The sequence below is a fragment of the Propithecus coquereli genome, unplaced genomic scaffold (assembly GCF_000956105.1).
Source record: "Propithecus coquereli isolate 6110/MARCELLA unplaced genomic scaffold, Pcoq_1.0 Scaffold355, whole genome shotgun sequence".
NCBI lineage: Eukaryota > Metazoa > Chordata > Mammalia > Primates > Indriidae > Propithecus > Propithecus coquereli.
The window spans coordinates 3,077,235-3,084,920 of record NW_012149230.1 but is presented as its reverse complement, the minus strand read 5'-3'; the positions used below and the strand labels follow the sequence as shown (position 1 = coordinate 3,084,920).

General features: G+C 46.9%; 1 non-coding gene across 1 annotated transcript; it reads right to left on the bottom strand.

Moving 5' to 3' along the window:
* Positions 1 to 5,173: 5,173 nt before the first annotated feature.
* On the bottom strand, positions 5,174 to 5,245 carry TRNAW-CCA. Its single transcript has one exon. It is a non-coding gene; the product is annotated as a tRNA-Trp (tRNA).
* Positions 5,246 to 7,686: the final 2,441 nt, after the last annotated feature.

Here is a 7,686-nt window from a genome sequence, read left to right as displayed (position 1 = left end):
CTTCCTGGGTTTGCCACTTGCGCCCTCTGCCGGTAGGCTGAGTTTTTGCTTTTTAAGAAGGTGACACTTCTTTTCTTTGTTCTTTCCCTTCCTAACTGTGGTCAAAATCCCCCACCTGGGAGGGCCTGACAAGCCCAAGGCCACCGCGGTTGCCCCTGCAGCCCCCAGCCTGCTGCGGATTTGACCGATCCTTTCACAGCAAGCAGATTACAGAATGATGGGGTCAGAAGGTCTCAGAGCTGGGTGACGGTGAACATGCTCTCGGTCTAAGTTCTGAACTTACCCAATCTTCTTTTACTGATCCATCTAATGAGGACTTTCTTAGCCTTGGGAATGTCAGTGGTTCTAGAAGAACAACAATAATCACACTGCTGGAGCCTATGGTGTGTGCCGTGTGCCAGCCCCTGTCTGAACCAGTCCACGCTCCCTCACACAGGGAGTGAACCCTAATTCACGCACCGAAAGCTCTCATTGGCCCTGTGAGGTAGGAACCATCACTATTCTCATTTTCCAGATGAGGAAGCTTAAATTAATTAATTAACATAATGAATCGGGTGTGGAGTCAAGATTTAGAGCCAGGCCCTGCCACTGCAGGTCGTACATTCACCATCGTTCTTTACTATTTGTTGCATAAAAATGAGAAAACACAGGCAAAAGGTCAAAAACAACAGTCTGTTATCTGGCCACCCAGGGATGATGAGTGCTTATGTTTTGGAGAGTTCCTTTCTAGCCCTGTGTGTGAGTGGGCGCGTGTGGGTCTCTGTCCTTTCGTCTGTTTGCACAAATGAGAGCTTCTAGTTTTGTGATCTGCCTTGGACACGTAAAATGTGTCCAGGTTCCTCTTGGTCACTTTTCCTTTCTATTTTCAGCCGAGGTCAGTTTTGTGTAGCCCCTGGAGTGTGAAGTAGGCTGAGATAACTGTCTCTTTCTGACATTCGGCTTCTAGCGTTCTCTCTCCTGTGGGCAGCTGGAGGGAACGGGGTGACGGAGACCCCTCTGCCCAGGCCGGGCAGGCAGCGTCCCAGTGCTGAAATGCTTCCCCGAGGAAGACTGCCCCTCCTCTGAGGCAGGGGTGGGGCTGACGGTCAGGAGTCTTCCGTGCTCAGCGTCAAGTTCAGATGGTGTATGGGAGGGAACAGAAGGCAGGTTCCAGATCTTGGCTTATGCTTCTTTATTCTCAGTTTTTGGCGACGTCTGTGCAATCTTTAGCTCTTTGGAGGAGTGAATTCTTACAGGAACATTCTGAATTCTGAAGCTCAAGGTCATCCACCTCTCTGGAGCCAAGGATGCCAGTATGAGTCCTTCTCACACTGGAGCCCTCTGGAGCGTCCCTCTGGGTGCTCTGAGCATTTCCAGGTCTCACTCTGAACCGGAAGTCCTGTGGAGCGGTGGCCTCACCAGACAGACAGCTCCTTTTAGGGAGAGCCCTGCCTGGAGCATCCGGGATGGTGCAGTGCCCTAGGGCTAGGAAGGGGTGGGTGCTGTGCCACCCTGAGGCCCTGGGGATGAGGGAGCCCCATGGAGTGGTCCCCGGAGAGGAGCTGTGAACTTCTGTCGAGGCCACAGTTTGCAGGGACTCTGTAGGCAGGCGGCTGTGGCTACCCTCTGAGAGACTAAATATACAAATGGACAATGACCTGACCATGTATAAACACGGAACTCTGACCCACAATCTGCAGCCACCAGCCCAGGAAGCCAACCCATCATCTTCAGTATCCAGCCTGGGAAGCCTTGTAGGAAGTCAGGTCACTACCTCTAGCTACCGTCCAGGAAGCCCAAGAAAAATAATAATAGCACCCCTGTCACAATCAGCCCCGAGTGGACTCCCCAGTCCCTGCCTCCACCCAGGGCAGCCCGAAGCTGCCATTCTTCCTCCCGAACCTCTCCCACCCCTTGTCCCGCCCCTGGTCCTTGCCATACCCAGTGCTGGTGGCCGACTCCCTCTCCAGAGCAAGCTCTGCACAAATGAAAGCCTTTGCTTTTCTCATTCGGGTGGTCTTTGCTTACATCTGCCCCTTCCTTCTGTGGGAATATTATATTTTACATACTTAACATGGTCTCAGATTAATAAATAGCCTACTCTTCCTTTCAAACAATATAATCATTTTGCAAGGCTTTGCTCTCAAATGTTATTTGTATTTTAGTTCTATTTTTTAACTCCATAAGTGATATAGTTTGGATGTTTGACCTCTCCAAATCGCATGTTGTAATTTGATCCCCAATGTTGGAGGTGGGGCCTAATGGGAGGTGTTGGCTCCCCCATGAATGGCCTGGTGCCATTCTCATGGTAATGAGTGAGTTCTTGCTCTGTTCCATTCCATCAGAGTTCCCCCAAGAATTGGTTGTCAAAAAGCCTGGCACCTCTCTCCTCTCTCTCTTGCTTCCTCTCTCATCGTGTGATCTCTGCACACACCAGACCCCCTTTGCCTTCCAGCATGAGTGGAGCAACCTGAGGTCCTCACCACATTTCTTGTACAGTCTGCAGAACCATGAGCCAAATAAACTTCTTTTCTGGACAAATTACCCAGCCTCAGGTATTCCTTTATGACAACACGAAACAGATGAAGACAAGTTTGTAATATTATTATTGTTTGTAACGGTCAAGGTCTGTTTGGCTACACCCACATGGTCACCGCTTTCTGTGCCTCCCCGTCCCTCCTGCATCTCAGACCTGTCTGGGTCATTTTCATTCTCCCTGAAGCACGTCCATTAGATGGGCCATATCAGGGAGGGATGCTGGTGATTTCATTTGTTGGAAAATGTCTCTATTCTTGAAAAAGAATTTCCCAAGCATATAATTCTAGCTTGGCCATTATTTTCTTCGAGCACTTTGGAATTATTAGTATGCTTTTCCTGGCTTCCACTGTTGCCGCTGAGAACTCTGCTTCAGGCTAATTGGTGTTTTCTGTACATAATCTGTCCCCCCCCCCCCCCGCTGCTGTTCTGAAATCTTTTCCTTATTTTCTGTATTGTGCAGTTACCTTGTGCTGTATATAGGTATGAATTTCTTTTTCTTATCATATCATGCTTAGGAAATATTGTGCTTCTTCAGAGTGAGGACTCACACTTCATCAATTCTGAAGAATTATTAGCAGTCATCTCTCCAAATATTATCTCTCCAAATATTATCTCTCCCTTGTTGTCTTGTTAATTTCCTTCAGAGAGCTCCATTTAGGCTTATATTAGACCTTTTCATTCTATGTTCTGTTTTATATCTTTTTCATATTGTGTGTCTCCTTATCTCTTTATCTGCCTCTGTGTAACTTCTTAAATTCTTTGTATTAGTTATCTATTGCTGCATAACAAATTAGCCCCCCCACAAGCTAGTATCTTAAATCATCAAACATTTGTTATCTCACACAGTTTCCAAGGGTGAGAAATCTGGGTGTAGCTTAGCTGGTTGGTTCTGGTTCATGGTCTCTCATGAGAATATAGCCAAAATGTTAGCTGGGGTGCAGTCATCTGAAAGCTTGACTGGGGCTCACTCACATGGCTCTTGGCAGGGGGCTTCATTTTCTCATCCAGTGGAACTTTCTATAGGACTTCATAAATGTTTTCACTGCACGGCAGCTGGCCCTTGCCAGAGTGAGCAATCCAGGAGTGAGCAAGCAGGTCATACTTTTTATGACCCGGTCTCCAGTTCACACATCACCACTTCTGCTTGTTGTTACATACAAGTCATTAAGTCCAGCCCACACCCAGGGCAAAGAGAATTTGGCTCCACCTTTCGAAGGGAGTGCCAAAGAATTTGTGAATATGTTGCGAACCACCACAATATTCCCTTTTATTAATTCATTTTTTCAGCTGCCGAATCTACTGTTTCTACTGTTTCAATTGTGTTTCTAATTTCAAATATTAAATCTTTCATTGCTAGAACATTTTAGTTATTTAAAACATACTTGGTCATTTTTATTATCTCTTGTTCTGTGGTCAATTTTTTGGTCCCCTCTTTAAAAAAAATAGATTAAACATATCCATGGTACATTCTGTATCTGATAATCTCCTTATCTGAAGTCTATGAGTCTGAATCTACTGTCTACTATTTTTGCTGTTTCTTACTCATAAAACTTCTTTATTTTCTTTCAAAATTTATTTTGAGTAAATTTTTAACTGTGACTTTATATGTGGGGAAACTAAAAGGCTTATTGTGAGGGTGTATTTCTTTCAGAGAGAATTTACCTCAACTTCTATCAGTGAGCTGTGGGGCCTGCTAACCTAAAAAACTGTAATTTCTTTGCCTGGGGGTTTTGGACCATGCAGGTGGAGTGAATTCAGACCTGAAACCCATGTTTCATAACATTAAATACTATGAACCCTCTAACCAGATTTAACATTAACGTTTCAGCTATGTTTAATACAAAGAAAAAAGTAAGAATCCACCTCCATCCCATCTTCTTCTTCATTCCTCACAGGTAGCTACTACCCTAGAGTTGGTAGCTATAATTGTTATCTATATTGTAATATGGATCCATATTAAGTATGTTATTTATTAACATATAGTATAGTTTTGTGTGTAAAATTTTTATGCAATTTGCTTTTTTTCTATACATTCTTCTACTGATGGACAAGTAGAGATTTTTTTTTAAAAAAAGCAAAAACAGCTATTAACAAACAACACTGAAGTGAATATGCAGGCCTTATAGCTGTGGCTGAATTCATAGGCCTTCTGAAAGTGGGGTAACAATTCGAGTGTGAGAGAAACGATCACGGGAGAGACCATCACTGAAGTCCCTTGAAGTGTGGCAGAAAGAAAAGAGAAGTTGAAGGCAAGCAAGGAGGAGACACACATACAAAACACACCGGTCCCTCTCAGGGTGGAAAGCCCACCTCTGGGGCTATAGAGACCCCTTCCAGGTGAAGGCCAGGTGAGTTGGGGGGAGGGAGAAGTGGACATGGCCATGCGGAGACGGGAGTGAAGTTGGCGGGGCGGGGAGTGGGTTTGACTCCCTCGGGGTCACCCTGAGGCTTGACCCGGCGCCTGGCATAGCGCACCAGAAAGAACTCTCTGGCGGCAATTGCATGTTCATATTCCCAAGAAGAGGAAAAAGGAGCGGAGCTTTTCGTTGCGTTGGAAGGACAATAGATCTTGCATGAAGCCTAATTTCTGATTTATGACTTTAATTCCACGTAATCCGAAATTCCTCTGTAGTTAAGGAGGAAAAAAATCCCATTTTGACCCCGACGTGACTTGAACACGCAACCTTCTGATCTGGAGTCAGACGCGCTACCATTGCGCCACGAGGTCACAGCAAGTTGTGGACGCTGAGTCGTTAAAGGCCTCATTGTGCCAGCACGCTCTCAGGGCTCAGGTAACGGGGGATGGAAGACGTTCTCGCTCCCGGACTCCAGCACAAATTTAAAAGGAGAAGAGCTCGGAAGTCTCGCTTTTTGGGTGTCGGGAAGCGGACGCCTCTGGGGCATCCCAGCCTGAACTGCAGAGCCGGGGCCCGGCGGCAGAAACTCGGGCTCTGCCTCCTGTGTGTCGCGGAGTGACAGGGCGAGGGGACGCCAGGGAGGACCAGGGGTTGCCCTGGGGGCGCGGGGACCCCTAGGCCGAGGGGACTTTGAGAGGGAGAGGGGCGACGCCGGAGCTACGCCGGGCGGGGGACAGGCGGGCGCGGAAACGCTGGGGCCCGGCCGCTGGCGGCGGATCCATACGCAGTGGCTGCTCGCCCGTCCTCGCCCCCTCCTCGAAAAATAGCGGCGGCCACCGTGGGCGGGGCGGGGACGGGGACGAGGACGTGCAGACGCCGCGACGCGGGGCTCCTGCTCTTCTCCGGGAAGGAACGAAACGCTGGCCGCGGGAGGGCGGCGCCCACAGCCCGAGACGGCTCGATTCGCAAACTTGAAACCATTTAATTTTTTCTACTATAAAAATAAACGTTTCTTTGAGGAAAGTCAAAATAGTATATGGAAGAAAATTAGAATCATTGAAAATCCCACCCTCCAGAGATAATTACTGCTAGTATTTGGACTTGCTGTATGTCTCCTTCCAAATTTTTACTGGCTGCGTATATATTCCAAGTATATTTTTTTGAATTTTCCTTTGACAGATTGCGCAATACGGAAAAATATGGATGTATCCGGCACCCAGACCAAGAAAGAGCATGCACAGCCCCCTTCCGGCAATTTCAGGGTCATTTTTGAGAAGGAATTATGTTGTGCATAACATTTTGTTAATTTTTTCACTTCTTACATTGCCCGTGTATTTGAGTTAATATTTTAAACGGCTCGTTGTCCGCTTGTGGGAGTCTTAAGTCCCTACTTTGCACAGTACTTTTTTCATCCTATTAAGAAAAAACTATTAAATGAGTAAACCCTTAAGTTAAAAAACCACTATATAAGAAAAATAAACTATCCTGGTCTGTTTAAGAACATGAAGCCTCGGTCTTAATTCAATAAATAAGACACCCACAGGCCTGAAGCCTTTTAGAAAAGGAAAGATCTGGAATGGGCCCAGTCTTTGGAGAAACTGTGTTTGGCACTCCTGGTGAAGCTTATGGGTGGAGGTGTGACGGCCACCAGACACCAGAGCTTCCGAGGGCTCCCCAAACTGCCTAGGACAGATGAAGCATGAAAGCAGGTGTCTTGGCAATTCTTGTGTTTGTGGCCAGATGTGAGAATTGCAGAAATTTGGGATTATTAATAACTGTGGGTCCTGAGGTGGCTGTCCCTAAGTGGTCAGAAAAGCAGGTACCAGAAGGCTCTGTCTCTGTCCTCAGGCTGAAAGAGTCAGCCCAGCCCAAGGTGTCACCTCCTGACAGCCTTCCATGGCCCAGGGTGAATCGGGCCCCAGTGAGGGGAAGGATTCAGGGAGCTTGGGCACAGTGTGCTGGGTTCACGTTCAGGCTGATGACTCTTGGACGTCCTCCCTTCTCCCTTTCAAAGCCCTCCAGCATCAGCCACACAGCGAAGTCACGGTGAAGAAGAGCCAAGGCTTCTCCCACAGAACTCAAGAGTCCAGAAGGTACTGGAAGGCATGCCCACACCTCAGGAAAGACCAGTGCCACTCTTTTCAGAACCTGCTCCGATTTGTAGATACACCTGTGATGTCCTAGCCCCTAGTCTCCTAGGATACGGAACCAAAAACTATCTTGTGTTCTATGATGTGGGTATGTCATTAAACTGTTACGGCAAGTGTTACAGTGACCGGTCCCAAAGGAATAACCAAGCGGCACGCAGAGAGTTGGAGAGTCAGTGTTTAATCTCTTAACGCCGCGGGCCCAGAGGAGACAAGTCTCCAAATTCTGGGCACCTCTTCCTGGTTTTTGTCAGGTTTTATACTTTTTTGGGGGGGTTAGTCTTATCCAATAACACACACAAGCATAAAAATTAACCAATTAGTAAAAGGATTAAAAGTTAGCCAATTAATAGCAGTTTTTACATGCAGTACAGTTATGATAGGCTTATAACAAACAGTGTAGTTATGATAGGTTTACAACAAGCAGTACAGTCATGACAGGCTTATAACTCTGCTTAAGTGTTTTGCGGTTTCAGCTAGCTGCTGCGTATTCTACCTACTTGCTCTACTTAGCTGCTTTGCGGTTTTAAGCAGAACGGGCATGGAAATTCCCCAACAAAACTACAGTACGGCATTGTGAGCAAATGAAGGGCTTAGATCAAATGGCTTGCACAAATGTGGCTAAGGGGGGTCCCTTTAAAGACTAAGATCCTGCTTAGAGGGGA